At 44.5% G+C, this 25,675-nt stretch overlaps 1 long non-coding RNA gene across 1 annotated transcript; it reads right to left on the bottom strand.

Annotated features, from left to right (window-relative positions):
• Nucleotides 1–710: 710 nt before the first annotated feature.
• LOC144172536 (uncharacterized) lies at nt 711–12,375 on the bottom strand. The gene is made up of 5 exons (XR_013323038.1): nt 12,189–12,375; nt 5,095–5,252; nt 4,684–4,772; nt 3,859–3,945; nt 711–987 (listed from the first exon to the last, which is right to left on the bottom strand). It is a non-coding gene; the product is annotated as an uncharacterized LOC144172536 (long non-coding RNA).
• Nucleotides 12,376–25,675: the final 13,300 nt, after the last annotated feature.

The following is a 25,675-nucleotide window of genomic DNA, read 5'->3' on the forward strand; positions in this document are numbered from 1 at the left end:
TATTGGAGAAAAACCGGCAGCACCGTCTTCGTCCATAAGAACAAATTTCAAGTCCCCCAAGTTTCCTTCAGCTACTTAATTCCGAAGTAACTTTTTCACAAATCACAACCAAGGTTTTTATGAAATTCTTCGGCTGAGCCCAGTTTCATTGGTCCCGCTTCTTCACAGGGTGAACTGGCACTAAACTGTGCAAAATTTTAAAATTGAAGTTTCCTTATTGCAGCGTTAAGGAGATCTTTCGTATGTCTCTTTACTTCTTTGGGGACAGGTTTGCAATGAAGCACTACCTACTGGTCTTTATAAAGGGATGTGAATTAGCTTCGCATGTTGCGTTTGTAAAACGTCTAAATAATTCTTTGTGGGAAATATTTCAGCATCAATACTGCTGACATTTTGTATTTTGCATTTATTCTAATTTTTAAATTTATTTTTTATAACACGCTCTTACTTCAAGCTAATTTGCAAATACGTAAATACAGCCACTTGAGAGAGATCAGTTTCTGGGGCTACTCAAATGTTACCAACTATCCGCTTTCTAGTAAAAATGTGCAAATGCCCTGCCGGCTGACTGATGCATTCTATTTAAATACGTTTCTGCCAGAATTGTTAGTGGGCTCAATTTATTTCATCATACCATTTTTGCATATTCAGCAAGACGACACTCACCTAAAAGGCTGTGCCTGTGCAACGTAACCCATGTCAATTTACTGTATTTCTGTTTCTGCAGGGAACTGAATCTGCATTTATTTTTTTACGGTTGAAGTTTTCTATAAAAATAGAGAAACACGAATCATCCAGCGCTTTTCTTTGTTTGGCACTCTTCTTTTGAATACACTTCATATATTTTGGTCGGGCGGCACTTATCATAAAACGTCTTGTTGCACCTAGGAGATTCCGTCCCAATAGCTTCATCTCTTACCCACACACCACAAAGGAGTGTGTCTGTGTCCAACCTTTCAGCAACCACTCGTTTACCTTTAGTCGGCGCTGGAAATGTAAACAGCAATTATTTGTTAGACACAATAGAAGAAACATACGTGCATCATGCATGTAAAATAGCTAACACCTACATCGCTTCTTAGTATATGCTCCTTGTGTAAATTTAACGTTGTACCTCGCAATACTTTCTTAGAACAAAAGACATATTGTTGTTTTAAGTACACTACAGCCATTTGCATGGTTTTTAGTTATAAATACTCAAATTTACATCATTTAAAAGCAGAACGCGATCTTTGAGGGCGAAAAGATACAGACCCCGCGGGTTTCATACACGATTCATAAAAACCGAAGATAATAACGTCGATGCGACATCAACCGCTTTGCTCCGAAGCTATCATGACCCTTCAGCATTCATGTTACAAACGCAATTCCCCGAAGAGCATTTGAAAGTTTCTTTAACTGTGCAGGGCAATTAGTTCGGTTGGAGGTCTGCATTAGAAAATGATACTTGCAGCGACGCTCTGGAATAAAGCCAACGCGCAGATTTTTTTTAGCGATGTATGCTTTCCCCTTCCAAAAGCAAAGACAGCATTGCGGAATATATAGTTAACAGCATCGGTGTGATGCTTCCGTAAAACGCCATTTGTGCCATATAGTGACAGTTCTGCATTACTGAATCCGCGGCTTGCGCAAAAAAGACGAGGACGGTGGCAAACGTGAGAGGCGCTTGACAACGTGACAAACGTGACAAAACGGGACAAACGGGACCAACTAGCCCAACAGCACGTTCTGTTAAAGTTTCTGCATTACATTTGTGCAGAAAACATGAAAAAATATCTGTATCTTGAAGAAAACATCACTCTCGCTGTATTATAAACACATAAGGCGAGAAACAATCTACCACTGCATACTATGGCGCAAAGACAGCAGTAAGCCCTGCAACATTTTTCCGGTCAGCGTTTTCAAAGCTACGTATATTGAGCTAAACCTCAGGTGCAAGTGATATACAAAATCGTAGATTGTTTAGGCATTAGCTCTTAACCCGCAAGCTGGACTACGAATGATTCTGGAACATAATAGTGGACGCATATATTACAATAAATGTGCACAAGAAGTGACCACTGCTGGAGTTCTTATGGAGCGAAAGTTTTACACGAACCGTTTACCTAGGAACCTTTTATTTCCTAGATTTTTATTTCCATTGTATGTAATGTGCAGCGTTCCGGGATTAAGAATAAACATTCACCGACGATTAAAATACCTTGATGCAACGGTTCAGGGCTCCTACATACGTTTTTTTCGCAATATCATGACGCAAACAATTCGAGGGATACAACGTTACTCTCATAAAGAGCAGGCTCTACAAATCGCGCTTAATTACTTATTACTTCTTAAGAGGTAGTAAAAATATTTTTTTATGTATCACGGTTTGTAACAATATAAACGCGGTCGGCCCCGTGCCTGGCGCTAACAGTGTTTTACACCACGTACCAAGCAGCGAAGTGTGCCGCGGCTGCCTGGGGGGTAACTGCAAGAGGCCTTTGGGATAATTCAGAGTGCACTGTATACCACTCAGCACAAGCAGACACCAACTAAGCGAACGAATAAAGGTGCGCTAATCCGACGCCATTACCCACCCCCGACTTTCGCTCATTTAGTTCCCTCTTCTGAAGGTCACTACTCGCCCCCTCTACTTTCCTTATTTTTGCCTGGATTGAATTTTCTCCCACTTTTCTCCTCACACTTTCTTCCGTACCACCGTCATCCTGCATGTGCTGCACTTCACACTAGCTCTGTTATTGTAGAGTAACATGGACAGCCGGGTTAGTTTGGTAAGATGGCATTTTGAACATTGCTATGGAGACGGGGACAAAAAGGACGGGAGACAAAAAGGAGCAGGCTATCAATTCAAGTTTATTGCTAAAGAAGAATAAAAGCTTACTCGGAATTTCTCTATTTCTGAGCTACTAAATAGCGTGCTTCTATTTATTATTCTGAGAAGACCGGTGGTTGGGAGTCGTTGTGCAGCACCGTTTCCGATTCACTAGCGCTTGCTGCTTGAGAACCAGAATGTGTACTGCACTTTTCAAATCCAGGAGCTCGGTTGCCAGCACCAAATCCTTCCAGGCTCACTATTTCGCTTGGGACGCTTTGCTGGGGGCTTTTGCCGACGAAGATTTCTAGTTTTCATCTTTGCTGACATTGCCGACACTATGTGTTCTAAATAATATCTCAATAACGTAGGTATAGCATCGCGCTGACATGCAAATTGCAATGCGCACCGTTCACTGTGATACTAAACATGCATAAACGTACATGCGTTCGATAAAACTGCTCTCAAAATTCTTTTCGCGAACCCCTGTAGCCGGCGTCAGCCCTCTGTATTTTCTTTTGATGCTTCGTCCCCGTACTGTAAGCTCCCTAGCATCACATGGTGCAGCAAAAACGAAACATGGAAACAGCCCCTACTTGTCTGGGCGGTAAGCTCTTTCGCACAACAAAACAAAGCATGTTTTCTTTTGGCACTGTCACTATGGCGCTGTCATCGTATTCTACAGTTACACCGTATTCTAGAAAGAACCTACTACGGCGAAGCCACCAGACTCGGGGAGGGGCAGGACAGAATGCGTCATGTATGAACATCACTATTTAGAACTGTGCCACTGAAGGTTCGACTAAGTCGATTATCCACTTTACTGAGGTGACATGATGCCAAGAGTGAGTTTTCTGTAGAGATAAGAAGGAATTATTAGTAGAGTTTAGGGACAACACAGCAGGCAATTGTTCCCACTCACCTCCTCTGGGAGATACAAAGACGAGCACTTACGCTCTCATAATAAAAAAGGACGCACTATAACATTAGGAGCACTTAGGTTCAAAGACGAAAACACGGCACTGGAACAGCACCGTCTCCGTTACCTGGTTTACTGTAGACAAGGTTTACTAGTTGCAAAACAGTGCAGTTATCATCAGTGTAAAGGAAACGGTACGCTGCTTTGGGACTTCCTGCAAAGAATTAGAATGCTTATTAAAACTGCAAGTAGTAAAGAAATGGTCAAACTTTTTGCCGGACTATAACCAGAAATTAAATCAGGGAATAAAATGTAGACCATCATCATAATATTGCTGTTGCGTTCACGCGAGTATTACTTTAGTTTCAATAATTACCACTTAGAGACATGCGGAAGTGCTTAGCTTGGCTGCTATTTCTGGCCAGCTAAATTCGATCCGCACGTTCACATAGTAGGGTCAGTCTAGTGTTTCTGGGTTTAGCAGTGCGGTTATTCTGCAGGTAAATATTACAGTTTCCTCTTTGTATCACAGCGCTGAAAAACCCAACGCGTCACTAAGGTGTTTGTTTTTTCGATGAGATGAAACAAAAAACCACCAAGGTGAACAATGCAAATTTGTTATGTTTCCTCTTTGTATCACAGCGCTGAAAAACCCAACGCGTCACTAAGGTGTTTGTTTTTTCGATGAGATGAAACAAAAAACCACCAAGGTGAACAATGCAAATTTGTTACGTTCAGATTTGTGTCACATCCTTATTCACATACGTAAACTGTTACCCATCACAAGAGTTTGTTTTCGTGTGCACGTACAAAAGACTGCCGTTAGGGTAATGACAGCCACTCCACTAAAAGTATGTGCAACCTGCCATCAATATTTGTTAGCTACTTTTACATGCTGAAGTACCTGCCATTTACATTATGTTCAATATTGAGCATCTCTGTGCATGCATACCACTTCCGGCAGTCTTGTTCATAAAATTGTATCTTGAATGTCCTCGTCTGGTCTCTTCATAAAACTGAAATGTCCAGTTAAAAGACATCCTAGAAAGAAAACGACGCAAAATATTAGCAATGCACTCAATTCCTCAACCAGACTCAGTATATACAATTAATGGGCGCTGCAACCAGGAAAACCGAAATTGCCTAGCAATTGAAAATACCCACGCTTGATAAATATGATGAGTATGCACATAGTTGTTTTGCAGGGTAAAAATTGAATTGTACCTTCGCCAAGGTTCCAAGCTAACAAAAATAATTTTTTACGTTAACAGCTATCAGATGTACCGAAATCATGAACCTTTATTTCAAAATATTTTCATTCAAAATACGGTAAGAAAACTACGAGTAATATGAGGCAACATACCACGTCTTCGTTGTACGATTGAAATACTTCATTGCTTCCGTCACCTGATGGGTCTCGTTGTTTTTGACGATTGTGGTAGCGCTAAGGCAGGGAGTAATCCTTTCGCTGATATCGTAGTTCCGAATTATCTGCCGAATAGTATTTCCAGCCTGCAAAAACTAGACAATGGATAGATGTCTTTATATGTTAGCTGTGTGTGAAGGGTGTAGTTAGGCAACAAAGCGGTTGTTTTATATCACGCGCACAACGGAAGAGAATGAAGTTCAAAGCAATGGTACAAAAACCGAAGGGCATTTTGGATTGTGTACAAAAACATAACCCCGTTTTTGAGTAAACACCATTGCTACATGTAGATTTCGTGGAGTACTGCAATTGAAAATACACGTGGCGCCTTTGCAGCAACCACTGGATCCTTCCTGTATGTATAAACCAGAAAACCTGATACGTGTTACACCAAAACCATTCTGACGGGATAAAAAAAAAATCGGGATATTTGTTGTGCCATTGTACAATAAGGTAACCATCGGCGAATATGTTCGTGTAAATTGGTATACTAAAACCAAGTAGAACCAAAGGAAATTCACAATGTTTTTCAAAATGTGAATTTTTTGGCGCAAAAGAGCTCTAATACCAAGAAATCGTTTTTTTTTAAATTAGAATTTAGAAGTCGCCCTGCGCACTCCCGGCATATTTGTGACTCTCAAGTGAAAAAATAACCGCTTAAGTTATTTCAAAATCAAGTTTATTATTATTTCACTGTTATATAACACGCATTACTAGAAGTCTCACCTTTGGTTTTTATTGAGCGTTATTATAGACAGTATTATTATTACACAAACATACTTTACCAAAACCCATACAACATAAAATTCGAGAATCCTTATAGTACGTTTACCGACAAATTTGTTATACCTGGTTCTACGAAAATGACCTGTACTGGTTTGAAACGTACCGCAGACTATTGTTAGCGGTGAAATATGTCGGCCTGCAGCTATATGTTGCTCAAAGACTGAACTTTTGCTACTAAGGGCCACAGCCGTTTCAAAGCAGAGCTCTTTAATGTTTCGGTTCCGTCGTTGTGCGCTACCAGAAAAATCAACACAGCCGAGCACACGTGAGCTTGCGCCGCGTGAGGAGCTCCCGGCGTCATCCAGGCTTGCGTGGGAGCTTGTACCACGTGAGGAGTTCGAAGAAAAGTACCAAGAAAAAACTACCGAGCGCACGTGAGCCCGCGCCCTGAAAGGATTACCCCGCGTTGGCGAGCTCGACCTTCGAGAACACCCTGCACTGCGTTCGTGGCGGGATCTCTCGCATACTGTTCTTCTCACCTGTTCCCGTGCATTCGCGCCTGAAGTGACGAGCACAGACGCCGAGTCCGCGCTACTGACACCGAGTTCGCGAAGCCAGTTGCTGTGGGTTCTAGCGCGTTCTAACGCGGTACACCTTTGGAGAGATGTGAAAGCCTACGCACTAAAATTTCTTACACCCTTTTTGGCCGAAAAGGGTGTAGAAATCTTGGGCCATGGCACTCACCTTTAAAAGGTGTTGTGGATAAAAAGGGTGCAAAGATGAAAAAAGGGTGTTCGTGTGAGCAACCGAAAAAATAGTCTAAGGTTGCTTAACACCCTAAAATAGGGGGTTAGCAGCGCAGCTACGCGTGCGAATGTGAATCGGCGGAGCGCGCAGCATGACATACCGACACATTCAACACGCACAAAACACCATTGAAAACACAAATTATTGGGCAAGAAAACCAACGGGATGCACGGATACAGCAATTGCATACTTACTATGAAATACATGTAGAGATGCGTCACTCAGGAGCGATGCGGATTTTTTGCGGCGCTCACTTTGAAAAGCGGGTGAGCCGTGGCTCAGTAAAAGTGAGCGGCGGTTCTTTTGGAGAGAGGGATCACCTTCTCGCCTGCTCAGTGACCCGTGTCGAACGGGGCGAGTCACAGCAGAACCCACCATGTAGCAAGCAGAGCCAACTGAGCCGAAAAGCCGGGTCACGTGAGCGTGGTCTTTTGGGCGAGTTTCGCGCAATCTATTATGGGCGCGAGAAAGCAACTGCCCTGCCGGGCCAGGTGGGACTAATTTTCCACATTCCTCCAGCGCCTCCTGTCGTGTGAGCACACAGTCCGAGTGAGGAGAGCCGGATCTTGTGAGCCGTTCTTCGGATCTCCTGACCCGCTCTTTACGAGAGCCGCTTTTCTCGGAGCCGGATCGCCTAAGCCACTCTTTGGGAACAGTGGTTGAGAGACCGCAGCGGCGGTGGCGGTAAATGACAGATCGGGAGGCCGCAATAACATCAGTGAACGAACCGCGTCTGCATTTTGAAAGTAATAAAAAAATTACTAGTGGCTTATCTCGGCTAAGTTAGGATATACGTAGCGTGAGCTAAGGTTCAGCACCCGTACTCCCATTGAATCGGATTTCAATCCAACACAATCCAATTAATTCCAATCCAATCAAAATCAAATGCAATCCAAGCCAATCCAAGCCAAGCCAATCCAATCCGATCCGATCCACACCAATCTAATGATTCTCGCGCTTGCGCAGAACGGCCCTTCACGGCACACGCGAAACCGCTCAACCTCCGCCAGTGCAGCTTACGCTACAAAAATGGACTCCTGTGGCCTATATGACTCACCACAGCCACATTTGAGCACTCAGCTATAGTACGAGTCAGGAACCAACCGGACCTTCTGAGCCGCTCAGTTCTGCGGATGGATGGATGGAAGCAACTTTATTGATAGCCTGCAGATCGGCGCCCTAGAGCGCCGCGACGCGAGCCTCTGCGTTATCCTGGTGGGGTCTTCTACCTGGCGTCGGCTTCTGCTACTCCCGCGGTTCGTCGCCCGTGAAGGCGTCTCCCCGTCATTTTCGCTCGGCTTCTGCCTTTCGAGAGCCTCCAGGACCTGCTGGACGGCCTATGATTGTTCTTCTTGGTCGTAGATCGCCATCGCTGATTCTAGCCTCGACGGCAGCCTTCCTCTTCTTGTTGACGCTCGCTCTGGAAACTTGACGCAGTCCCACAACACGTGCACGAAGTCCGCCCTCCCACGCTGGCATACCTGGCACGTGTCAGTCGGGTAGGCTTCTGGATATATGTGCTTTGGTTCTCGTCTATCGGCGGTTCTTTGGCAGAGCGAGCCACTCTGCCCAAAGAACCGCCGCTCAACGTCTGTTCGCTCGATCAGGGAACCCTTCTGAATCAGGTGGCTGTGGGCGAATCGTGTCGGCACATTCTGGTGGAATTAGTAGAGGCGTATCGGCCGACCTAGCCCTGGTTTTGTGGGCTACTTTCGCGTCATCTATTATCGGTGCCAAAAAAGCAGACCCGTCTCGCTTGGAAGGAACTGAGCTGGGTTGTCCATAAACCACAATTTATCTTTCATACATTACGATTAGATTCTTGTGTCGTGTTTTCCATAAATATTTTTTCGCGCGTCACAGCTGACTATTAGACAGCGTGATTGTGAGCTAATAAAGTTGACAAAAAAGTAATTTTAAAGACGGTAGTCTTTCTTCGGCTACTCAAACCCAGAAATTTTGGTCTGTCTGTATGTCTGTCTGTCTGTCTGTCTGCCTGTGACCAGATTCAGCCACCCGGCCAAAGTAAAACTACGCCTGCGCCATAGTCTTATATAGTCAAAGCTAAATCTACCCGTCTAAGCCCGGTGTAATGTTCATACTTGTCAACATTGTTGAAGAAGAGCAAGACATTAGGCAAATATAAGACAACAAATTAATACAGAAGGATATTTGCAATGTTCCTTTGTAAAAAGTCATACATGCTTGATTTGTGCGAAATAAATACTTCATCAACTGCAGGAAAAAAATTCACTCCACCGTCACCCGGTGTCGCCCGCGCCACTATAGCTTCTTGCGCCATTTTAAGAAATCAACTGGCAACAGTTACTAGAGGTTACACTAGATAGGTCCCACGTTCTGTTTCCAACGCCTGTGGAATAGGGAAACGCGGTTCTATGAACGTTGAAGTAGGGCGTGTCGATTCACGCGCGTCTTCGCCGTACGGCAGCGTTGGCATCGAGACACCCCGCCTGGAGCAGTGGAACGCGTCAAATTTAAAATGATTTAAGCAAATATTTGGCGCCTTTACCTTCGGAGGACCGCGACGCAATAGGAACAACATAAGAGGTGAGCGGGAAAGTGAAGGAAGGTTTTTACTTGGCAAAAGTCGATAAACTATCGTCTTTTGTTGACATTTGCAACAAAAGGAGCAGGTACGCGGCCATTTTTTATACCACGTCCGAGAGTGATCTTGAAATACCACACACAAAACCTTTGTAATAATGGTGAAGCTAATTCTTTCTGTACAAGTACACGGGATGCTGTGACAAAAGAAGGGTTCCATAACAAGAAAACCGCTCCCACCCTTCAATTAGGCAATCATATAGATTACGCTTAACACAAGTTAATTAACATAGTTATGAATGAATGACTAAATCAATGAAACACGAAAGCGTTTTATGCCGGGATACACCAAGATTTTACTGACGTCATATCCGCCACGGAATTCACGCCGGTACACCTTTGCTGAAGCGACCCTCCAGCCGGACGTCGCTCTCTAAGCACACCCACAAGGCAGCCGCTGACGGGCAAATCATGCTCAGCTGCAGATTTCGCAGCACATTTCGCTTTCGTGTTTTACCATTCCTTTGACACAGGAATTAACCACACTTTTTTTCGCAACTGAACACCTACTTCACACCCTTTCAATACCGTAGAAAAAGCCAAGCGTGTTGCAGTTGGTCAACACCCTTTTCGCCACAGAAATATAGTCTTTGTAATTTTAACAGTTGAAACTGATGTTTCACGTGTCAGAGCTGAACTTGGGCAATGAGGTTCACCGTATATGGTACGAGCGATAATTGCCCGCGAACAATGTTTCTTTGCTTTTGACCATTTTTGACGGGGTGGAGAGGATGGTATAAGCAGAGCTCTGGATCTTCACAGTGCAATTATACATGCATGCGTGGCGTTAACCATTCAAAAGCTGAACACTTTTTCCACACTCTTTCAACACCCCACGAAAACCAAGGGTGTTCAAGTTAGTCAGCACCCTTTATTCAACACAAAAAGGGTGCACAGCTTTGAAAAGGGTCTTTAGCTTCAAGAAAAAGGGTTTAATGGCCTCCCAACGTCCTTTTTCTAGTTATATAACACCCCTTTTGGTCAAAACGGGTGTAAAATGTGCAGTGTGTACGGGCAGCGCGGTCCGGGCCTGCCAGCCAGGTCTCCGACGGAGGGACAGGGGCTACCAGCTCTGCTATTTTGCCAGCCTTGCACCACAAGTAAACCCTGCGCCAAAGTGTTTAACTATGTACTTAAACGGAAACGGAGTGCAAGACACTAGCCGCCTTGCACACTGAAAATGTAGGACCATGTAAGCAAATTGATGCAACATTCCTTGTCGAGCAATTATTTTGGGATAAAGTATAAAAAAGAGGGCGAATCACCAAAAAAGCAATCTTCTTGTGGCTTTTAAATTTTTGGGTTTGAAGAAACCGGCGGGTCGACACTTGGTTTTTTAAAGACTCCTACATTCAGCCGCAGGAATAATCAGGGTTTCATCTCTAACACCGAGAAGCACTCGATTCTCAACAAACAGTGCAAATTAAAACAGGGGCAAAACGGCTGCTTTTTTTCCTCCATATATGTTTAAAATGGATACTCACAGGGACATTAAACGCACCCACTACCAAGGGTGAAAGAGACACCGAAATTTAACCGGTTCACCTACCGGCTCTAAGATTGCGAAACTATTTGTGAAGTACTTCGGAAGTTGCTATAGTCGAACCTTAACTGACCGGAACAAAATGAATTCTCCCAAACCTGAACCGCAACTGAACCGATAGTTTTACGGTTGTGCGCACTGCACGTATTTCAAGTTTTCAGAGAGCCTCCGTTAGGAAATATACAATATTGAGCTTTCAATGCCTTTGCTCAGCACTGGTTTCTTAGTGGGCCCATTTCCTAAAATAGTCCTGGTACTACTTGTGGAGTACGCCTTTCTTTGTAGGAGGATTGCAGGCACAACATTTCAGGATTGCTGGAGGATTGCATGATTGGAAGATTTAATAGGGATTGCAGGCACGCCTTCGCGGCATTGTTCATATTGCCGTGTGAGCTGTACTCTGCAAGAATTCGTGCCCAGCCTTGACCCACTGCCCTATCCTTGAGGGGGCAGATGTTGATGGGACTAGGGGCAAAGAAGAACGGTTAGGAGAAATACCCACGTAAAATTCTTAGCTCATTACCTACCCTCCCCCCATCGTAGCCACGAGATTGCACGTGCGTGCATACTGAGCATCATGTACACGTGTGGGGCACGCCTCAGCCACCTCGTTCCATTCGACATCACGGTCACGTGCGCCGCGTTTTTTGACCAGACGAATATTGTTAGATGCCGTCCCTTATCGGCGAGTCACCATGAGAAAGTCCCTAAGAGGGCATGTAATTTATATCATACGTATGGTGTCCCACTTACTCGTGCTCTAAAAATATCTGCGTCTCATTCATTTAGCGTGCCCTGGTTGACCCATGTTTACATACGTTGTATTACAACTGATTCTCGCAAAAACTACCTACAAATTGACACATTGAGAGCACCGGTAAGATAACGCTTGCCGTGTTTGCCTTACGTTGTTCCTAATTTAATGGTTGTAAGTAGCGAAGCAAAGAGTTCCTTGTATACACATGCACTTATGTTAAAATATTTAGTGTGCCCAGTTTCTGCAAAGTTATGGACATTTTCATCTCCGAATAAACGTTACGAACATAACGGAAGCCAAGCCACCACGATTGATGCTACTACAATATTGTTATTGTGGTTCGTGTGGCCGTACACATCAGCTTCAAGTTTTAGCAGCCTTTCCTGTTGATTCACAAGTATAAAGACTAAACGTTGCTGCACACAATTTTCTACGGCTCTGAATAGACAAAAACTTTACGTTTACGAACCCTTCAAGCTACCAACGCTTAGGGTAAGTATAAATCAACTGAAACTCTTTTTCGCTCAATCAAAGAGCAAGATCTCTCTGAAACGTGAATGTTCAGTCACCTACCTTCCATCCATTAGGCACTTCATGGAAAGGCTTGCGAGGTCTCAGAATTATGACCAGACCAATTCTCAGCAAAATGGCCGACAACGCAGCCATAGCGTTACATAGAAGGCTGCAGAACGCTTATGTTGAGGCACAAACACTCGAAGTGGGCAAGACAATAACGTGACTACGAAGACGTAGGTTCCGCTTTCCGAGTGGGTCTGCCAGCGTGTAATATATATTTGTCATTGTTCATTGGAGGCATCGAGTGTGAAATGTTCTTGCGTATTGTAATAAAAACGGAATATAACACCACAAAATTTAAACTGCTGTAAAGGACTGAAGTTTTTTTTTGTTGTTGTTGTTGAACCGAAATGGTTCTCAGGTCTCCTTTAAAGAAGAAAATATTGTTTATAGTTTGTGCAGTTGATGTTGTTTATTTTGTTTGAAAGATATACTTCCCCTGCTTGAAAAAACGGAAATAGCTTCACCCTTGTGCGTGAAATTGTTCTCGCTAAATTATCCATAGTAACAGACTTTTCTAGTTTACGTAAATTGTCTTCAATATTTTTTTTTCTTGAGAGGGTTTGCCGAGAATAACGCATCTCTATTAAATTCATATGTCTGGAGTCTAGCATAGTTGCACAAACCTGTATTCTTAGATGCATTTGTCATTAGTATTGCCGAAGGTATTTCGCTACACCAAAGCATAAAAAAAGCAATTGTGCGGGATTTGTGATTTCTGGCAGTCTTGGGAGTACCCAAAAATATCTTTCTGTTTGAAAATACCTTAATATCGTGATAACAAAAAGTCCCAGAGGAACTCCCCTGGGAGTTTTCCAAATTTTCTTTTTGTTTTCATGTAACTTACTATCATGATAGAAAGTGCCGAAGGAACTCTTCTGGGAGTTTTCAACACAACGCGGAAGTGTCTGCTCTGGTTGTCCAAGAATTTTTCTGAAGTGAAGTGAACGTCTCGACTGGGAATGTTCCATTCCCTATGGCCCACGATCCTCAACTGTATGTCGTGCCTCACTTGAGGTAAATACTTGAAGAATATCTGAGGAGAGTCGGTTCATCTTGTTGTAAAAGCACTCAAGACCACAAACGAAGAAAGAATCTGATAACATGGGGCCTAATTATAGATTGTAATGATATGCGTAAGCTCTCAAAAGCCAAAGAAAAGCAACTAATAAAAAGTGAGGCAGGCGTTTAGGGGCGCAAGAGCAAACAAAACGGGTGTGGATTAAAAAGTCCACGAAAACAAAAACGCAAAAAATACTTGTACTGCGTGTGACTCGAATGGGCGTACAGTTCGTCTGTTACAAATATTGAGGGAGCGCTAACGCACCCTTCCCTCCTCTTTGTAATTTGTAAGTCGTCTATGAATTCCCCAGTCATTCGAAGTAACAAATGCTTGATGTGGCGAGTTGGTACATTATGCTAAAACATTTAGCGCCGAGTAATTTTTTTACCGCAGTCAGTTGTTCTCGAGGTCTCCACAAAATGGGCCTATACCAAAGCAAAGTGGTAAACGGTCACACGTGAAGGAATGCTGAAATGACTTTCAACTTTCCGTTTTGCTGCAGACCTGATTTGCTCGGCGATTTCGATCAATATGGGGGGGGGGTGCGCGGGGGGGGGGGACGAGCAGGACACGGTAGGCAGTGGAATCAGCTGCTGTGAGAGAGGCAAGAAATTGTGCTGCCTCCCGGGGAGCCTTCAGACGTGGACTATAATCGAAAGTACCTGTCATTGCTTGACCTACCTCTTATGAGGGGTCTAACTGTGATTTTGCGAAGTCGGATCCAAACAACAATATGTCGCAAGGCTTCCACAATGCTCCACATTCGTCTTCCAAAATCGTGTGCCCAACGTACAAATCGCGAGAGTACTCTCACTGCTGTTTCTGATTACGGGCGTCAGCGCGCTTGTAAGGACGTCCTTTTCCTCTTTTACCCGAACTTGTTCCTCACAACTAGCTCTTTTTTGCTAGTGATGATTGCTGTTCCGGGTTTGTAGACTATCTTCTCAGTCATCGTTCAAATTTGTACCTTATTGGAAATCGCCCTCAGTACCATGCCTCTGTACGTCTCTGACATATCCTGCCTCATTACTTTCCCTGCCGTACAGCGCCATCGTAGCGTTTCATTAGAACAACACCTGTTCTTTCCGCTTACTCTGTTAGTCTTGGTAGCACAAGCATCTCTTTCTACCTCCTGCAGTTGTTTCGTTCCAAGCCGGTACGCTCTCTTTCCTCCAATGGTAATGCCTCTTTGCTCTTAGTCAGTAAGGGAATACTGTGTAAAACAACGAGACGCAGTGGCTCTTTTTTCATCCCATGCTGGCAACTTACAACTCTGGGCACTAGTGCCGCGAGGAACAGAACGGATAAGATGAGTGCGCCCTGCTTCGACCGGGCTGGCCGCAATAATGGGACGCCATCGGAAAACACGGGTTATCTTAATGGGTTAGTATCTTAGGAACTTAGGAAACACTGGTTCTGCAAAATCGTTCTAGAGTACCACAGCAGAGCTACAGAACCCCCAAGATAGGTTTGTGTTTTTAATACTTTACTAATCCGAACAGTTAGTGCAGTGGTCAAGAATCCTGCATACGAACAGTGTTGCCATAGTAAACACGGTAACATATTCACCCGCAGTGAAATGTTTGAATTTGTACTATTTTCGGTAATGTTTATAATTTTCCTTTTTCTCACGCGCCCGAGACGTGATCTATTAATCACTACACATAAAGCATTGGGTGTTCTGGGTTTTTTTTAATAAGAAACTTTATAAAAACACGAAGTATGTACAGACACTGTTTGGACCGATAGCTGCATAGGCTAGTGGCCTGTTCAATACAAAAAACAAGCAATTCACAAGCAATTCCCAAGCACTTAAGCGTCAGAGCGTTGAGGCCTCAAGAAAAAATGAGATGTACACAAGGTTACATTTCATACAACTGGAATTGTACATATTCACAGATAGACACAACAAATCCAACAGAAAAATATTGTCACTAAAAAGATGATTCACATAGCAAGAGTTTCAGATAAAATTTCTCAAGACTTGTAATGCTGTTTAGCGGCAATCTTAAAATGTCTCGCTGTTTGCACCTCTAACCGAAGATCGTTCAATATTTTGACTCCACTGTACTCGATCAAGCGTTCACCATATACATTGCTACATTTGGGAAGGTTGCAATCGAAATAAAGGCTTGCCTTGTACTACGAGAGGGTAAGGTGAAAAGGCTTAATGGAAAGGGAGAAGTCCACATAAAACAGCTTTTAAATTTTAAACTGAGTGACGCTAACACTGCTGGAGGGTGGGAATGCAAAACTATTGTATTTTATTCTAACCTATGTGTCTTGCAAATCTAACATTACCTCAGTGGAATTTATGTCACGTGCGGTTCCGAGACTGCGCTTATAATCACGAAAATATTTCTCGCGTGTAATGATGTTTTGTTTTCCGTTGCGGGGCGTTTCTACTGCACCGAGATTCTGCCGCGTTTCTCGTCTTGCAGAATTTTTCTATTTGTTTCTGTCTTCTTCAGGGGTGTGCATTATGGTGCGACCACGTTTCATTGCGTCCGCTGATGCAGACACTTCTGGGTGTGTCTCAGTAGAGCGCAAAGAGGAATTTGTTTTTCTACGTGTACTCCCAGTACAGTCGCCGGAATGCCTTTTTATTGCGCCATTTTGTTCTATTGATTGATTACGGCGTTTAACGCGCCGACGCTACACAGGCGATGAGGCGCGCCGTAGTGAAGGGCTCCAGATGAATTTCGATCTCCTGGGGTTGTTTAACGTGAGCCGAAATCTCCAACGCACGGGCGCTTTCGCTATTCGCATTCGCCTCCATTCGAAAAAAATGGCTGCGGGTTAGCTCAGCTAACCTTGGATATTCAAAGCAAAAGCTTGGCTTTGTATGAGTCTTCGTTTCACTTGGTTAACCTTTAATTTAGCTCTATTGCCAACCACGGATCAACACCGCTTTGTCCCGTGCTACGCTCACGGAAGGAGGCACGCCTCATTTCTATTCATGGCGAACGCGGTGTTCCTCCTCACCGGGCGTCGCCGAGCGGAAGATGAGTGACGTAGCCACAGACGGCACAGAGGCGATTGCGTGGGAGGCGGCGGGGTTGGCCGGGTAGCGATCAGCTGAGCGCCCGCAACCCTGCGTCGCTCAGCCTCTAAGTTAAGCAGAACGACTGAAAACGGGGCCTTGTGCGCAGCACCGAAAGGGGGTCCGGCGAATCACGTGATGAGCTTCGAGGAGTGTATCACAGGAGTTGTTCGTGAGGTCAACAGGTGAATTTGCCCATCCGCAGCCGAACGGCTGGACGAAAGTAGTAAAGCTGTGAATTAAAACAGCCGCCACGGCCGGCAATCGAACCCGCGTCCTTCAGCGCAGCAGAACAACGCCTTAGGCAGTCCACTGGGGCGGGAGCGCCGTTTTGTTGACTTTATCACCATGTGTCAGAGGATTAGCTAATCGCGTTTGTTAGCCCACGATATATGTGTGATCGTAAACGCGAATCGATACGTCTGCGATTGACATATTCAACTCACGCATCTAGTCATCCAGCAGGGCTATTGTGCCCAAACAATGCTCTTTCACCAGACGTTCCCACGCAGTATGTACGCACACCGCACTAAAATAAACATGTAAATACTTCATTGTGACTGTTGCTCTAGTAATATTCGGCTCTAAATATATCGCATGAGGCCGGGTTTACTAAAAGTTGTGAAGTACTACGTAATAATGTTTATGTGTTTCAGAAGAATACATCATCTGAACATTGCTATTATTACAAACACAAAATAAGAATTTCATTTCTAAAATATATATTCCTGTGTTATTAGCATTTCAACTTTACTCCAAAATCGTTTATGCTACAATGAAGCATTCATGTCAGTCCACCCTGGAAAGCCTTAATCTGAATTTTTAATTGTTTACTCGTAATAGAAAGACACGTACGCACGACCATACGTCGTTAAATTTTTCTTGAACGTCACCAGTAATAATTCCGCTACATTTATCCCAAAAACTTCGAGTAGCCTTGAGGAGCGTCCTTGTGTACCATTTTCTACAGAAGTGGACGCCAGTAAATTATTACTTAGCTGATGATCCATGTCGCTTCAAGGAATCAGTGGGTGTTTTCATATTTTTTTTCCTTAGACTTGCGCTTCTTGCTACCTCGTCTTCAAAATCCAAAAAAAAAATTAATCACGACAATACCCTCTCACATTGGTAGAATTAACGTGTGTCATTTCATTAAAACAGAGAGGCAGTGAGTGCACTAGAAGCTTTGTCCCTCTTTAAATAAATACCAATAAAAATACAAAACGAATATTAAGATTCTTGAAGCTTTCGGAAGCTTCGGGGCTCTTATTGTATCCACAATTGTCGTAGGAATAAGAGTAACCACACACTGCATCAGACGTCTTATTGGGAATTAATTTTTTTTGTATCGCTGATGTGTGTGCATGCTGCTCTTTGCTGCAATTCCTATGACTTTGTAAACTTTAGAGATGCATTTTAATAAATTGTTTCACGTAAGCGCCTGCGGGTATAATTTCACCTTCTCTCAAAGCGAAACTACTTTCCGTCCAGCATACGGAAGAACACACTCCAGAAAGCCGACTTTACACATGTGCCTCAGGAAAAAAACTTGCCACGTGGTCCAAATAAAACCTGGATCCCTCGCCTTCAGAATCCAACGTTTATATGATGGCGCCATTTCGACACGGTCGAGAGGGAGCGCAACTTCAAAAGCGGACGTTTAAACAATAGGTTTCATAGAAGAGAGAGAGAAAAAACGTTCATTGAAACAACAGGGACGGGGTAGAGAAGAAAAATTCTTAGGAGCTGTGGGCGGCCATCCCATTCCGGTCGCGCGCCGCGACTGCCATCCGCGCCCGAGATATCAGGGCCTCCTGGCCTTCGAACTGGCAGCTCTGCAACGCGCACTCCCACTGCTATCTGGGTAGTAGAGGATTGGTGGGGCACGTCCACACGAGATCAGCTGTGGTGTTAGGCTCATGGCATTGGGGGCAGTTAAGTGGGTAGTTATTAGGAGATATGTGGTGGAGATGGAGGTGATTGTAATACGTGTTGGTCTGAAGTCGGCGCCAAATGGGGGCGTCAGCGGTAGAAAGGAAAGAGTTGGGAGGCGGATAGGTGCGTCGGGTTGCTCTGTAGTGATAGAGGAGGTCAGTGTTGGCGAGGACCCGTAAATAATATCACGCACCCCATAAAACAATGGGGGCCAAGATACACAACCCCCCCACCGGCATAGAACTAAGATCCACATTCACAAGGCAGGATATACAATGCGCTGCGTTTCCGAGGAAGAAACTCTATCCGTCTACCACAGGGCGAACAGGGCCTCACTGTGCAAGTCTAAAGTCGGCGATTAAAATGAGAACTTGTCAATGAGGAACACTTGTGAATTCGATAACCGCAATCTCTTTAAAACGTGTATTCCTTCCAATTTACGATTAAGTGCTACCCTCACCGATCACTCCACGGCATTTATTTTTGGTTGCACTTTGGCACTTTGCCATTTGGATGGCACGCAAGAAAGCTTCGCATTTCAGCCATCGTCGTCATTGGACGGAGCCATGTTTGCTTTTTAAAATGATACAAGCCGGCTTGGTTGGTAAAACACAGCAGCAGTTGTCAGCAATAAATAATAAATAATCTTAGTTGAAAAGTCAGAGCTCAGCTATTGTTCAATATTTTAGCAAATGTATGTATAAACAGCACTTAGAAAAAGATCTTGTCCTATAAACATTGAATTTCAAATCAGCAGGTCTGAAGCACAAAATCGCAAATACGGAAACTAAGACTGGAGCGGCTTTGAGAGAAACGTTCTGTTCTAGTGAAAAAAGTTATTGCAAATTCCTCAATACAATGAGAAAGGCAAAACTAACCTTTACTGTTTTTTCTGCCGAAAGGAAAATTTTAAGGGAAGACGCGTTAACAAACTTTTGCTGTCTAGACCCTGTAGCAATATCTCTTAAAGCTAATATCAATGAAACGTATGGGCGTACGCAGTCTCTTCTTGAACTTAGAAATGATGACATACGTTTTACAGCCAACCTTTAGCTAATATATTTAAACGCTGTTCGTGATTTGTTCCGTAATGTAACAAGTTCTCCTGGCCGTTGCATGCCCTCGGACATAAGAAAACACCAGTTCGATACAGCAAGCTGTTTTTTTTTTAAATAAACTGACCAACACCCGTGTCTCTTCATACAGATCTTAAAATATTTGGGGACAAGACGCAATGTATGGGCGATCGTACTTCGGTTGCTATACTTTTGATCGGAAAATATGCCTCAAAGCGTGAATCCCTGCTGCAGTCACTGAATAACTGCTGTTGCCTACGTACCGGGGGCCATAGCTGCAGCTGTTAATGCTGATGCTGAAAACATCTGCGTACGTTTTATTTTTATTCTGTAAGGACACCACAATTGTTGATTTGTGCCATCTATTATTCTTAAAAACTTGTCTATGGACATCCCGATCGGTTGACCTTTCACAATTGGTAATCCATTTTGCTAGAAACCGTCTGGTCGTATTGTATCCTCTAGTCCACGACAGTGCTGTTTTTGTGCGCATCTCTACGATACACAAAGGAAAATGTTTCTACGTAGGACTCCCGCACTCGAACCTTCACCCAATTCTCTCAAATATCGCCTTTTTGGCTTGTGTTTGGAAACAAACTGGATTTTTGGACATTTCTTTGCAGCACACTAGTACACATGGACTCAAAATGGTAAAATTTTATCAGACGTTTTGAAATTAAACATATTTTTGCCTAAAAGCGTTTCAGAGTTGCCACTGTGGATTTTCAGAAACTTGAGAAATAGTCCGGGCCATAGGGGCTTAAGGAATGCAACCGGAAATGCAATATTGAGTTCGATGTAGAACAGGAAGGGCAACGGAAATAGACTATTTACTCACCATGGGATGTATACAAAATGATTGAATTTTTGCATGAACTGTACAAATCTTCAGGTATAATCTAGACAGCCGTCGCTTATATCTGAACTGGCTTTGAGAAATATATACGCGACGAAAGTGGCTGACTACTACCCAGAATGTCCTTCCCTGTCCATGCAGACTCGTTGAAGAAATTACGCCTTCAAATCAAAAGATGCGAACAAAAAATGCGTAGTTGTGGCAAATGACGTAATCTGGCGCCAGGTAACACACCAAAAGTGCGATTGAGTAGCGCTATTTTCGCAAGCGAACGACAAGGAGAGCTCAGAGTAGGACTACCGAGCCACACTAAACTCTTCCGCATAGGTTTCTTTACCTTGGATGCGGGTAGTCATCTCATTCGACTACGTATCAAGCGAAACGTTTATGCGCCTCTTCAGCCAGACATGAAACCCTATGACAGCATTTAGAAATGAGACGTGATTATGATGATGCCCTCAACGTTTTTGGCGTGTACCCACAAGGGGGGATTGGCTACAGCTCATTGGGCTGTTGAAATACGTGAACACCTCAAAATACCCATTTATTTCCGGAAGGAGGCCGTAAAAGGAAACTTCGTTATGAATAAAACCCGAATTACCCATTAATTAGCACCCTTCAGCAATTCAAGCGGCCTGAAGCAGAAATGAAACACTGAATGAAATATATATATCCCTTTTTGCATACCCGGAATTTTTGCGCCAATAGATAATATAAGTGGAATAGACAAAGTGAACCCCAAACTCTCAAATGGGTCCTTCAAAAGCAGCTGTTTAGCTGCTGAGAAACGGCGACAGTCGAAATAAGACTTATTACAACTGCCCTCTTCATCGCCTACACGATGAAGTGCGCTTGTCTAAACGTTGGCAGTGGTCCAACGCCGCTCCCTTCTTGGAAGTGTTGTTTCTGTTATATATACGTACATATATTTAAATATATAACTCCGCCGATAGGAACGCCGTCTCGGCGCTTACGAGCCTCGTGTGGAAGTTGTTTGGTGGCAGGGCTTAATACGGGAGACATGCATGACGTCTGTAAAGATGTGGCTGGGTGTGTGAGGTTGAAGAAGGGCCATTTCATATGTTAAGGGAGTAACTTTACGTAACATGGGATGAGGACGAGGATACCGGTACAAGAATTTTTTACAAAGGCCAACAAGGCGTAAGGGGGACCAAAGAAGTACAAGACACCCGGCGCAAAGTGGCGAGATTTCTGCCGGCTGTCATTAGGTGTGTTTTGGGACAATTGCTATGAGCAGAGGGGCGCACGAGAGACTTGGCGGGCGTGATCAGCACGAGCTATGACGGTGCGGCCATAGTCGGATGTGAACACAAGGAAAGGAGCGACTGTGTCTAGTGGCAATGCTGGCTCATGCCCGAAGAGGACATAGAAGGGAGAGTAGCCGGCAATGTTGTGATTAGCCGACTTGTAAACAAAAGTCACGAAAGGCAAAGCCACGTCCCAATCACAGCCGTCTTCAGAGACGTTCATAGGCTGCATGCCGGTGATTGTTTGGTTCATTCCATCAGGCCATTAGTTTTAGGATGGTAGACAGTAGGGATCTTCGGTTGGGTGAACCGTGAGGGAGTGATATCGGCCATAACTTGCGGAAGAAATGAAGGGAACCGTCAGTCACGAGCTGTTGATGGACCACCGGGACGAAGGATAGCGTTAAAAATCAGAAACTCAGCGTCAGTAGGGCAGCTCGTTGGAAGTTCCCGCATCATTGAATAACCCGTGGCATGTCAGATGCTGTAGCTGTCCATTTATTTCCGGATGTGGACTGGGGAAACGAACCGAGAAATTCTAATCCCCCGCGTAAGAAAGCTTAGTATGTCTAATGGTTAAAGGAGACCTGCTGGAGGAGTACTGGGTGTTTTCCGGCGTTGGCAGTGGCCGCAAGAGCGCACATACTCCGTACACACTGGTAAAAAGGGCCAGGAGAAGCCGTGTGTGATGCGATCGTAGGTGCGGAAAACACCAAGGTGACCAGCAGTTGTGAGGTCATGGAGTTGTTAAAGAACGACCAGGCGAAGATACTCAGAAATAGCAATAGTTCAGGGCCGTAGGGACAAAGGTTACTACGATACCCAATGCAACCTTTTAGTTAGAAAATACGAGCTCAAGGAGAATAAGGTGTAGAAATAAGGTTGTCGATAATACAACGCATGTGACAATCACTTTGTTTTCGTCGCCTATGTTTGGGAGGGCTGAAAGAGACCATATGCAGTCTTTAGGAGTAGGAGCAGGCACACATGGATCTACGGCGTAGCGTGATAAGCAGTCAGCCTCCGGATTCAGGAGGCCAGACTTGTACATGACAGAATTCGAGTAGTCCTAAGGACGCAAAGCCCAGTGACCCAGCCGTCCCGAGGGGTCTTTCAGTGAAGACAACCAGCACAGGGAATGGTAGTCAGTAATTGTAGAGAAGGTGTAGCTATACAAGTAGCCACAGCCCAAACAAAACAAGAGCAAGGCCTTCTCTCTCAGTGATTGAGTAATTACGCTCAGATGAGGTAAAGATTGTGATGTTAGTTTCCCCAAAGTCGGGTGCCGATCAGAAACCGAATCGTCCGAAACCGAATCAGAAACAGGGCGATGGTGTTGAAGTTTTCTGAGATGGTGACCGAATTGACAAACTCGAGGCGTTTGTATTTGATGAATAGAAACGAAAATTTTATGTACAACTATTTACATTAGAGTAACTGGATACATAAGGTATAAAAAGAAAAATTTCAAATGGCAGTTACATGGTAGTAGTAAGTCCGTAAAAGTCACTTGAGCTTCTCAACTCTATCTAACTCTCCTGTGCTCCGAGCGTCCGCAAACCACTCGAGCTACGGGAACCGGGACTCTGTTCCCACCGCAGGACCCGTCTAGTTGCCCGGTACACAACTGTAACCTTAACTTCTGACGCGATCCTCAGATCTACATCTCGCTTAAGGGGCTCACAAGTCCCGACTTAGCTTCAACGGTCTAGACTCCTTTTCTGGCCGGGAACTGCCTAGCTGAGAGCTCAGACAAGAACGCTATTTAACGCCCAAGTTCGGCCTTATAACCCCTCGGTATTACTCTCTCTCGGGAACGCCCCTCGTGCTTCCGTACACGCGCAGGGAAGGGCCGAACTTCCCCTAGGCAGCTGTCACTCAGCCATTTGCCGAATAATGAATTACGCGTAACCACCTGTATGTCAAAAGCCTGCGCTCATGCTGTCGCACGCCGTGGCGAGTACATATACCGACGCCGAAGGGTTGGGGCGAACAGCCGCGGCTACCGAAGAGCAGCCGCTCCCAGGGAGGCGCACGATAAAGGGATCTTGCGGAGAAGCCGCCATTGCCGGGGGTCAGACAAGGCTAATTATACTTTCTTTGTCGGCTAGGCGCACGATTCATGGAACTTGGCGGGGCTGTCTGCTTTCGTAAAGGGGATTATTCCCGCGACATTCCCTCCATTCAGACAGCCGTCTCATGAACGCGCCGCGGCGGATTGACGACGGCCACAGCGTAGTGTTGGCAGTGCTGTGCCACTAGACCGAGCGGCGGGGATCTACCTTTCACACGCAAGGCAGGGGTGCTTCACCACTGTCCTCGTGAGTGGACCTTACAGATGGTGAGAGAAGGCGGCCCGCATATGCAATGACGTGATCGCAACCGGCTTGTCTTTGGTTGAGAATGGCTCTGATATCTTCCCCGCTAGCATAGGTGCGAACCTTAGTGGCGGCGGACATGTCCGGTGGGCTAACACAGGAACAGAAGTCATCCGGGAAAACCATCATCCGGGAAAACCGATTGAAACACCGGAAACGATTTCTCCGAAGGCAAGTGCCGCCTTTTCATGTATTATTGATCTGCCTAGGCCGCCGCGCTGAAAATCTGCGCCTAAACACATGTTCAGTTGCGTGATTTTTTTTTATCAAAAAGGCCAGAACCTGGGGTTTGCCGCGGAATGTTTGCCCATAAAACGTCGTAGGGCCACCATTACTCACGTCCCGCTCAAAGTTTATACTCAGTTACAAAAAGCGATTGCTCTTTGAGCGGGCGCCATAACAATATTTGCGGTTACTTTTCCTACTAAAGGCGACGTCGGGCCACAACAGGTTACCGATTGCTTGAAAATCTGAATTTGCCCGCAATACTTCGGCTTGAGTAAATCCCGTGTTGACCTATTTCTTGATAATCGCAGTCAGTCTAAAGAATTTGAATTTAGTAGAGGAACCTTTGGTGCAGTAGATACAAGATCAAGAAAATGAACAACAGAACCGTAACAGTGAATTTTGTGCAATTAGAGATAACAAAAACTGCAAAATAACGGTTCACGCTGGCAGTGTTTGCGGAGTACCTTTAACAACTTTCTAGTAACAACATTTTCAGGGACGCGCAACACCGTCTTCTCCTCCAAAACGCGTTGATAAAGAACCCCAGATTTCTGCCTAAACATATTCTTTAAATGCAGCAACCTATTCTTCGCTTTAGCAAAAACGTTTAGCAAATTCCAAACACGCGCTTTCCGCATTCGTGATTTGTGATATCAGAAACCAAATTGGGGAAAGGTGTACGGTAAGGGAACTTCAATATTCACTGTGTTGAAATATTACATTAATAAAAAAATGATTCTACCAGGAAAGTACAGCTGCTGTAAAAGAAATGTATTCTACTGAGCGGAGCCAATCTACTTTATCACTTTAGTGACCCTTTGCCTTGAAGCGGCAAATCCGAAGAGCTGTTTCGTGGGATATTTTATTACTCTTTGAAAAGATTGCCACTCTTCTTTAACGAGATACTTCGCACCAGGGCTATGCGGAAAAGCAGTATCAAATATTTGCCGAACAGATAAGCCTCAGTTTGACTGACTCACACACTATGCTATTACAGCGCTGCTTTATCGTTTTCTGAAAAACCAAAATGTCATAATTGACTCTAAGCTACTAGAGAAAAGCAAGTTAACGTCAAGCAATACTATTTCCCTGTTTACTACATACAAATATAAACTCTGTACTAATACCGCTTCCTCAAGTAAACAATGAAGTCGTGAAAAAATGCAAGAAACTCCATGTGAGGCTGTCAAAGTCCAGCTGCAATGTTCAATATTCGCGAAGTTCTGTTGCCATTTGACCAAGCAACCTGCGGTCAAATTTCTGATTTACAACGGAGTTACAATGCTATGCTTCGAAAATACAATATTGTTTAGGCAACACGCCTTTAAAACTTGAGGGACATCGTCACCTAGAGTACTGCCGAACCGGGGGCGTTTACCGACTTCATCTCCTATGTACTTCACCGCCAGCACTTAGGCCAACTACCTAACAGTGATGACGCCGTTGCGCGTACTGTTATTCCCGACGTCTCGCAAGCGCCCACTTACGATTTTCCCTCCCGCGGCACTGCAACACTTTTATTGATCCTTTACCAATGATGCGTAGTTGCTGTGGTTCTTGGTGTTGCTCTTTCAGCCTCTGCTTACTAGGGTTGCTCGACGCCACGGAGAGTGTGGGTAGGTGGTATGAGACGTTAC

The sequence above is a fragment of the Haemaphysalis longicornis genome, unplaced genomic scaffold, assembly GCF_048455015.1.
Source record: "Haemaphysalis longicornis isolate Haplotype H1 unplaced genomic scaffold, Haemaphysalis longicornis Haplotype H1 scaffold_23, whole genome shotgun sequence".
NCBI lineage: Eukaryota > Metazoa > Arthropoda > Arachnida > Ixodida > Ixodidae > Haemaphysalis > Haemaphysalis longicornis.